Below are 10,668 nucleotides of genomic sequence, written 5' to 3'. Positions count from 1 at the left end.
AATAAATATACTAACTTTAAATTTTCTTGGTCGTTATTTTTGAGTGTTTTTGAGTGTTTGAAAGATTTAATTGAATTTTATTACAGCTCACAAATTAAGGTCCTCTTATGACTTTTACAAAATGATAAAAGTCTCAGACTGATTTTTATGGTTGACTTTTATTTAACATTTTTTTAAAAGTATTTTCTGTGTAATATAAAAATGTTTCTGAATGTAAATAAAAATAATGAATAGGTTTCCTTTTCTTTTGATAGTGATAGCTGTTAGAGTCGCTGGTAATTAGAAATAGTATTTTTAGTTGTAGGTGTCATATTTAGATGTTTACCAAAGCTTTCAGACCATTGTGCTACTCCCACAACTCAATTTTTTTTCTAACTTTTCCTTATACATCTAAAGTAGAAGTTCCGCTGTGCAGTGGAAGGTTTCAGCGAACCAAGAAGCATTTGACAGCAGGCTGATTTACAGGGTAGACAGGGAACCCTCTCACGGGACTCCCCTCATTCAAAAAAGGTTGTCAGACGGAGCTTAGGAAGTGCCAGCCACTTCGAGGTCCAAAAATAATATAAGACCCGAAACGAAATCAAAGTGGGTCAGCGGGGGCCAAAAATCCAATTTTATGCAGACTAATGGAATTTTGGCAAAACAAATAAATATTAAACACTCAAGCGTTTCACTTTAGCTCCCACACACTTCAACGAACTTGGCAATTGCAATTATTATGATGGTATTTATAGATGTATAAATCTCAGTGTTTTTATGTAAATAGGATAAAATCAAATCAAATAAAACTACATCTTAATTCGGGTTCATTCAGCCAAGCGTTGTATACTTTTGGGCAGCTGACTATGTGTTGTTACTTGGGGCACCCAAAAGTCCATGTCGGAGGCTAATTGATTGCCTGCCAGTTTGGCTTCACCCCGGCATTAACTCCTGAGCCCGGACAGAGGATTTTGGCACAAGTGCAGGGAGATGGAGATGAAGACCGAGATGGAGATGCAAATCGCTCACATTGTTGACCAGTTCCTGCTAATGAGTTGGGCATTAATTTCGCTGCTGCATGCGATGGTCTGTGAAACGAGTGGCCACCAGAGCTTCTGGTTATTGAGCTGTCAGCCGCAGAGTGGAGCGTCCGGCCCACAAAGAAGTGTCTAAATGCAGGACTCATCCATCCCAAGTCCCAAGCCCATGTAAGGCGCCTCCATAAATAACAATAATGATGCACACCGAATCCGACCAAAGTTGGAATGAGTCCAAAACGGATCAATGGGCTCGACTGGTATAAATCAATTGCCACTCCGAGGACAGCAAATGAATTGGTCTGTGCCAGCCTGGGTGCTGATTGATGAACTCGATTGCGGATGCGGCCGGGGAAATCCGTAGCACATTCCCATTTCTGTTTCCGTCGCAGGTGCGTCGCCTGGTCCTTTGCGGTTGGCCAGGCAATCACTCCCGATTGGCGAATGCCTAATTGCGTATGCCGCTGGCTTTGGGCCAACTGCAAGGTGCCACGCACTGTAGCTGCATGTGTAATCGGGCGATGGGTGTTGTGGATGTGGGATGTGGAATGTGGGTTCCTGGTCCGACTAAGGCTCACATATCACTCATATATCAGCACATGGGCCTCTGTTCCTAGGACAAAACGACCCCACAATCGATACTGGCCGGCCGGAGAAGTGTCCTTTCGTTGGCTACGTGACAATTACCGCAGCTATTACACGTAATAAATGGAGCACCCAGTGTCCAGGGAGCCGGGCAAGACTTTGAGTCTACTGTTGTCTGCTATCAGGCATTCGAGCCATGCCCCAGCCCACTGCGAATTTTAACCAGATCATGGTCAACCGGCATCTGGGCCACGATGGCCATGCCTCTCGGGTCACGTATGCCTCTCCTGATGATCGCCGGTCCAATTCCAACCTACTAGTCAGCAGACGGAAATTCCCAGGCAATTCCTAATAAACAAGCATTCCCGCAGCGGGAGCAAATTTATAAAGTATTTATTGTTTTGCCAAGTGCCAGGAGAAAGAGCTGCGGGGTCGCTGATGGGGCTGTAAATCGCAGATGACTGCGCTCTGTTCCCGGGGGACCCGGGCTGTGGACAATTTTATTGATGTACTCAGCTTAGAAGGCAGTTAGGAAAACGAATGACTCGGGCCGTGCTGCGTTTCTTGAGCCCTCGTAACAGATTGCCCAACGTAATCCGATTTATTAAACGAATAAAAATATTGACAGCAGATACTTCCACGTAGCTATTTTCGTTTATAAACTTACGAATGCCTTAATGCGATAACACTGTTCGTCAGCCATGTTTGTCCAAGAATTAAAAACATTTAAATTCCCAGCAGCTCATAAAATACTCAAAAAGAGTTACAAAATTTGAATGAATTTTTTGGTACTTGGAAGGGCTTAAAATGTATTCAAAATGTAAAACAGAAATGCAAATCTACACTGACAAGAAAAAAATAGTAGGTCAAAAAATTCCATACTCAATTTAAATATTTTTTGCCATGTTTTTCATCTATTGCAGTTTTTATCTACTTAAAATATGAAAATATTTAAATCAACAATTATAGATAATTTAAAGATTCTAAAATTTGAATTTAATATGGATTTATTGACGTATTTTAAAGACGTAAAATTTTAAAGTTAAATATGACTAACATCAAAACTAATATTTTCTACCTTCATTTAAATATTTGCTTTTTATTATATTTTGTGTTGAACATTAAGTTTTTGTGTTTAGTTCATGTATTTAATATAAAATATTGAATTTAATAAGCAGACATTTATTTTTATCAGTGCAGGATTTGATTAAGTGGGTTCTTAGAAAAAATTTTCTGCAGCATACTTTTGAACACAAAGCTATCCATTGGATTTCACCTGAAATGGCTTTTACTAAAAGTACATGCGTTTTTCAGGTGTAAAAATTGCTTTTAGTTTAACAGGCCTAGGGCAAATTTGTTTTCATTGAGAAATGTTTAGTACGTGTTGGCTGCAGGGATAAGTCCTGGGGCAAGTACACACTTCGGCTGTTTCTCATTTGTCACTCCACATTGCACATAATTAACTCCCGAAAACCTTTTAAACTCCGACTTAAACTCCCATTTCTCATGATTATGGAAGGGCCAGTACTTCGTCCTTTTTTGGCAGGGCTGCGCTGTCACCGGGCCGACTTTCCACATCCCAATGGTCAGCTCCGGGGGCAGCGGCGAAGTAATGCCCCGCCACACGTGCCTGCCCGAAAATACAAAACCCAAATGAAATTACGAGCATGAGGCCAAAGAGCTCGGCGTGGATGTGATTATGCAACCACATCACAAGCCCAGCGACGGTGCCTGGCCCGGCAGATTCAATTTCGGAATTTTTGGAAATCCACGCAGTGCCAGGTCATCGCATGCGATGATTACCCTTGCCCAGTTCGGTAATGGGGCCTATTGATTTGGCCACCGATGCCATATCCATACCCATACCCATGCCATTTGAGTGGGTCCAGGACTATGGCCTCGTCCTCCCCTCTTTGGTGCTCCATGGGTGCCTGTTGTGCACTCCATGCAGACACTAATCGCCAAAGACGACCACAATCGAATTGAAGCTAATTGAGCCACCGAGCTTAGAGCTTAGGTGTCTGGTGTTTGGTACCTCGTGTCTGGTCCCATTGGGCCGCTCAAAGCCACTCGACCTTGACCAGGTTTCGATTGTGTTGCCTTTTCATACCATTTAATTCAATTTAATTTTATTTTCCCTCCTTTTAACGGTGAAGGCGACTGCAGAGGCAAAACAGCAAAGACCACATGGAGGCGGATTTGCGCAATGCACACACCACACGCCCTTTTTGCCCGAAATTATACAATTATACAATTGTCGGCGGGCCGTTTACTTAACGGACCCCAGTTGAAACGGGTTTCGAATTGTATATTAATTATGCTGTTTATCTGGCTAAATTTCGAAACGCCGCATCGGTATTTTTGGGAGAAGTTTCGCGACCAGCGCGTACATCTGACCTTCGAACGAGCGAAATTGTCGACGGACCGACATGCACGAGTATATTTGCCTTCATTTCGGTTATAAGTAGGTACTACCCATTATTTGTCGTCGCTGATCCATGAATTCCGAGTGCTTGTCACTTGAAAAATTCGGTGAAAGTTTCTCAAGCCTACTAAAGTCGGCCTACAAGTATTCGGCCAGATGCCCGGCTACCTGCCAGGTGTGGCAAGCGCGGCTCATTGCATAAAGGCCCGAAAAGGTTGGAAAAGAGACGATCCGAGTGGGAAGCGAATTTGGGTCCAGAATCCCAGCCATAGCGCCACCTGGTGGCCGGATGACGCAGTCAATGATGGGGCAGTGCAGCCGAGATCAGAACCTGTAGATGGTTCTGGTATGGTGTGTGCTTTAGGGTAACTTTGGTTAGCCGATCTCTTTCCTGAATCGCATACCAACTGGTGATGGCGATAAGAATACATGTTCTTTATAGGGTCAGAGTTTTCACACAAAGGTTGGCCAAAATCTGGGAACTTCTGAACAGATAAATACATTTTCTATCTAACATTCACAGATGAAATGAACTTGTTTTACCCACGTATCATTTCAATCATTTATTTCATTTATATCCTAACACTACAAGTTAGTCACATCAATATGATAATTTCTCTCCCTTACTTTAAATAGAAATCATTGTATAAAGAAAAATTTTCGATTAAATATTCTAAATTCTAAATATAGTTTTATGCATTCTTAACCATATCAAAGTTATACGCCCCATGTCAATACCAAAGTGATACGGGATTTCATCAAACGTGTGTCACTTCTATTTTATTTATTAATGGTGGGCAAACTCTATAAGAAATCATTTTAAAATGTGTTCAGTATTAAATATTTACAAAACAGGCAAATCCCATTTGAATGAAAATAGTACAGCATTCCTTACCAATTCAACAAAATCCCTCATACCTGTAAAATCGATTAAATCTATACATTTTTACGGAAAAGCACTTTCTTGCTTGCAGCTGATTTGTTTCCAGCCCAACTAATAAGAGAACGTTTTACAACTTTAGCTGTGGAAGGCACTGATCCAATTTACAATATTTTCGATGAAGAAAAACAAGGGCCTTCTGTTATGCAAAAACCAGAAGCCCTTCAAAACAACATAAATCTGACAAAAATAAATAAGCTTTATCGAATTGTTTTCCATTAATTTCGAAATGAAATGTTTGTTCTAGCAACCATTTTTTGTCAGATTTCAAATGCAAAATAAATATTAAGTAAAAGTAATTTTGGCAGTAAAGTGATTTACACCTACGCAGCAACTATTAAGATTACAAAAGAATTTAGAGTGCCGGGGTTTGATAAATGGAAGGGTAGATTTGGCAACTCATTTTTACACCTAATACCCGAAATGCCTCAATACACACTTGCCTTGCCATCAGTCACCATTGCGTATGAGTGATGTTGATGGATATCCCCTCTAGGGATATTTTAGATATTTTTCAAAATCGCTGCCCCTTTCAGCAGACAAATGAAAGTGCAGCAGCAGTGCCAATTAAAACCACACTTCATTTCCATCAGCAGCACAAATTAATCAAGAATTTGCAGGTCCTTATGGATCAACTCGGTGGTCCCCGGGCAAAAAATGTCTGTTGCAAAAATGTCTGCAATAGAAATTTAATTAAATTGCCGGCCACAGACAGACAGTCCATTGTGTGCATTGTGTTCACCCGGGGACGAGTGCACATGTCGATTTAATCCGATTAGGAGGAGCAGGCACAGCAATCCGGGGGATTGGGTTGCCCGGCTCGTCCAGCCAAAGGAGCAACTTTGGATTCAAGACGTTGATTACTTGATTATTTCGCCAGCTTAGGGGCGTGCTGGCCACTTCATCGGAAGCTGAAGCCAAGGATATTTGGAAATCTCTAAGTTTGCTCTAGCATCGAGGCCGCCAGCAAATGTTGCCTGGGGAATGTGTACAATATACATATTCTATGACGCACTTTCCCAGTGCGAAAACAAATTGACCAGATAGTGGCGATGGGTCCGATAGCAATTGGGAGCGCCGAGATTGCATCTTGCCCTCCGGTCATCGCAGGTGAGAAACTCTGGCCCGGGGCCACGTAAAGAGGCGTAAACACCTGCCAAACCGAACGTTTTGCGTGCTGGCGAGTCGAAAACGAAGGTTTCCAAGTTCAAAGCTAAAAATACTCGGACTGCCCATGACCACGACTAGTGCAATCGGACACTTTGTGCTGTGCCCAGCACTTTTTCCTAGTGACTAAGGGCCTATTTTCCAGAACGTGCATCCGACTGCGTCATCCTAGGGCTTACGGGTATGCAACTTGGGTGACTCATTCACGGAGTTGCGGTCTGCTGTTCAACTGCCCTTCAAGAATTGGATAAGGAGACCTGACGTCAAGACCCCGAAAGCCCAGCAACCAATGCGCCACCATACCAGGCAAACAACAACCCAAAACAGCCAACCAAAGCTCATTTGCATGCCTGTAAAGCCAAACCAAATAGGTCAATGGACATGAAAACAAGAGTAACCTTGAAAGCCGAAAAATCAGAAAATCAGAAAACTATCAGAACCAAAACGTAAACACTCGATATATAGACGGGTTCGGCCAGCACCGACCGTCCACGCGGTTTCTTTTCTGTTTTGGTCTCCTCGCGGATAGTTTTTTATTTTTTCCACCTTTTTTACAACCCAATACGAGGGGTTTCAATGGACGCACGCACGCAGATCTAGTTCTCTGCGGAGCCAGGGGAAATTCACGGGGGGATACGAGCGCCATTCAAAGAACATGGAGAAAAAACCCACCGAGCATTTCAGTCATCTTTGCCATTTTGGCGGGCTCGGCAGATGGTCATTTTAGAATGCTAGAACCGAACCGTAATCCGGAAATCTACGATCGGTCTCCCTCATTCACAGGTGCCTCAGAAAATCAGGTATGCCCCGCACAGCAGCTTGTTTTGTTTTCGAACTGTTACCAATACCGATGGGGAAACAGGAATGCGCGATGAAATTGGATTGTCATTTGTTTTGGCAAAAAAGAAGAATTCGCATTAAATATTCTCGACTGGACTATACATTCAACCCCAGCCACGCCACCCGCCATTATCCGATCGCTGCCTTTGATGATATCGGGGTGTTATTCGGTCCCATTTACGCAAATCGATTGGATCGATCGGATCGGCGGCGGGCTTACAGATTCTGCGGAATACTTAATTTTATGCGCGAGGAGGCGGTGGGCCGTCAGGGGGAGGGTCGGCCAAGCCACCCCAGAGGTGCTTGAACCAGGGTTCACAGTTCCAGGCACCACCATCGAGCCACCGAGCCACCGAACCACCAAGCCACCGAGCCACCACGAGAACCCCCAATACCCACTCCGCCCAGCCCGTTATGGCGCAATAGCAATAGCCAGAACCACGGCAAGAATGCTAAACAAACCGCTTGAGATTGAGACTGAGATTGGGCATTGACGTGTTGCCAACTCTGGTCACCGCCACCAGCGCAGCTCAGGCCCATGCCAGAGCTCATGCTCGAGCTCTAGCTCAGAAACACAAGCTGGCCGGCTGAGACGATGCCGATGATGCCTGGTCCGGCTCCGTTTGGAGGTGTCAGCGTCCGCGCTCAAGGCCGCTCGTCTATGGAGTGGAGTGGCGCATCGCTCGTCATTATATAATCGGCAGCAGTTCATTTGGTAATTATAATGAGTCTTTCGGGTCGGAAAGCGCGGGAATGCGCGACGAACCCGTTTGAATAATTACGCGAGGCAGGGCGGCAGGGCCTCCCCCTCCCAGAGTTCATTGCCACCCAGCAACCCAGCCACGCGCCCTTAGAGCCCCAAGCCACAGGCCCCAAAGAACCCAAAGTAATACCGAGCAGGTGTACTCACTGGGGAATAAAACCGGGGGCTCTATGGTCGCCCAGGATCCTTACAGACCTTATCCTTTCTTTAAGTTCTCAACAAATGTTAATCTAGATCTAAGCATTTCATTGTAATGTGCCCCTATTGATCTTATTGGAAGTGATTATGTTATATCTAAAACTAGGATAATGTTGTAAATAACTATAATAAATATAAAGATCTTCAAATAGCACTTAGTCTTTCTTCTGGTCACACCTTTACATGCTTCTGGTCACTCCCTTACAGTCTTCTGGTCACACTTCAGATGGTAAAGATCTGAGAACCCTTAATGCTAATGAGTCTTTCGTTCAAAAACACCTTCTTATCTTATTTTATGATCCTAGGATACTTCCCGTACCCAAGACCACCGGATAAAGCTTGGCGTTTCTCCCACTAACACCTTCACTTTCACCCTCACTTTCTTCGCTCATTTTAGTGAGCCAGGGCTCGCATCTATCAGATACTCAGAAGCGGAGAGATTCAAGGTCGCCGAGGGCTGTCAACGAACGGCAGCCCCATGAGTCACGAGTCAGCCTCGCCGGAACAACAACAGGTTGAGTGACGTCTAGCCACAGCCAATTCCAAATACAAAACACCCAGTGCCCCCGCCCCACAGCCTCCAAGCGGGCCCTTCTACCGCCGGATCTCGAAACGTCGCAGTTTTGTTTACGGTTTCGGACGGGCCCTTAAAGCCGATCAACAAGCTAGTAGCCGCTGGCAGTTTATTGAACCGCATATTCTGTGCATATTTACGAGCGGAGCGCTCTGTTTGGGTGCTTTCTGCTTGTTGTTTTATATTGCTTGACCGCGAATTGTGGACGACGCAGTGGATCCCACCCCCACCACCAGAAGTTCTGGTTGCATAATGCAGCGCAAACAATTTTTTTTTTTTTGGTTTCCCGGCCCAGACGGGTTCAATGAATTGCAGGCATTTTCACACGTATTCCTAGCTTGTTTCGACGAAAACGGAAAACCACACCTCTGCAAAAGTGCAAGGGACCAGGAGCGGATTCTGATGATCGTGCGCTTTTTCGGGTTCTTTCACGCCCGGCATGAATGACTTGGCTTACGTAAAACAACAAATTACCCTGTAGTACGGGCGGTCACCGATTTGTTTTGACCATCAAACGGCGAAGGGTGTCCGATTTCGCTTGGCTCTTGTCTCGGGTGACAGCTTGGGAAGTCAGAATAATACTATTTTAGGTAATGAAAGTAATGAAAGAATATACCCAAGATAATATAATCTCATCCGAATTATATCTTTTGGTTTGTTAAGCCAAGTGAATTGCATAGAATATTTATGTTCATTTATGAAATAATAAACCACAGTTTCAAATATTATTTGGATAGTGTGATATTACTGTGTGAATATAATGTACACAGGATTATACCATATCTGTTGTAAATTTGTTTGATTCTAGGATGTGCCATGGCATCATATATATTTTAGGTAACTCAAATTAGATCCCGATGGGTCAGTAAATCTCCCCAGAATCATGCCTTATCTAGTGATAATTGGCATCGCTCTACGTATGCTGGGGCGATTGTATAATCGATGTAGCGATTCATATATGAAATAGTAAACCACAGTTTCAAATATTATATGGATAGTGTGATATTACTGTGTGAATATAAGGTACACGGGATTATACCTTATCTGTTGTAAACTTGATTTAATCTAGGATATGCCATGGCATCATATATATTTTAGGTAACTCAAATTAGATCCCGATGGGTCAGTGAATCTCCCCAGAATCATGCCTTATCTGGTGATAATTGGCATCTCTCTACGTGAGCTGGGGCGATTGTATAATCGATGTAGCGATTCATATATGAAATAGTAAACCACAGTTTCAAATGTTATATGGATTGTGTGATATTACTGAATATAATGTACACGGTATAATACCATATCTGTTGTAAACATGATTTAATCTAGGATATGCCACGGCATCATATATATTTTTGGCAATTCAAATTAGATCCCGATCTTCGACTGAAAGGACACAGCTGGGTGAGTAAATCTCCCCAGAATCATGCCTTATCTGGTGATAATTGGCATCGCTCTACGTATGCTGGGGCGATTGTATAATCGATGTAGCGATTCATATATGAAATAGTAAACCACAGTTTCAAATATTATTTGGATGGTGTGATATTACTGTGTGAATATAATGTACACAGGGTTAAACCATATCTGTTGTAAATTTGTTTGATTCTAGGATGTGCCATGGCATCATATATATTTTAGGTAATTCAAATTAGATCCCGATGGGTCAGTAAATCTCCCCAGAATCATGCCTTATCTGGTGATAATTGGCATCTCTCTACGTGAGCTGGGGCGATTGTATAATCGATGTAGCGATTCATATATGAAATAGTAAACCACAGTTTCAAATGTTATATGGATTGTGTGATATTACTGAATATAATGTACACGGTATAATACCATATCTGTTGTAGACATGATTTAATCTAGGATATGCCACGGCATCATCTATATTTTAGGCAATTCAAATTAGATCCCGATCTTCGACTGAAAGGGCACAGCTGGGTGAGTAAATCTCCCCAGAATCATGCCTTATCTGGTGATAATTGGCATCGCTCTACGTGAGCTGGGGCGATTGTATAATCGCTGTAGCGCACCTGCCGGCATACCAGCACGAAGCTCTTCACATTTTTTGTCCGCTCAATTGCCGTGAAATTCTCAAGACGTCTCGAGTGGCGGCGTTTTTAGAATTCTGCTTCTGGCTTCTGGCCCGGCTTCGCGATG

Source organism: Drosophila suzukii, chromosome X (genome assembly GCF_043229965.1).
Source record: "Drosophila suzukii chromosome X, CBGP_Dsuzu_IsoJpt1.0, whole genome shotgun sequence".
Classification (NCBI taxonomy): Eukaryota; Metazoa; Arthropoda; class Insecta; order Diptera; family Drosophilidae; genus Drosophila; species Drosophila suzukii.
Note: the sequence above shows the minus strand (reverse complement) of the source record.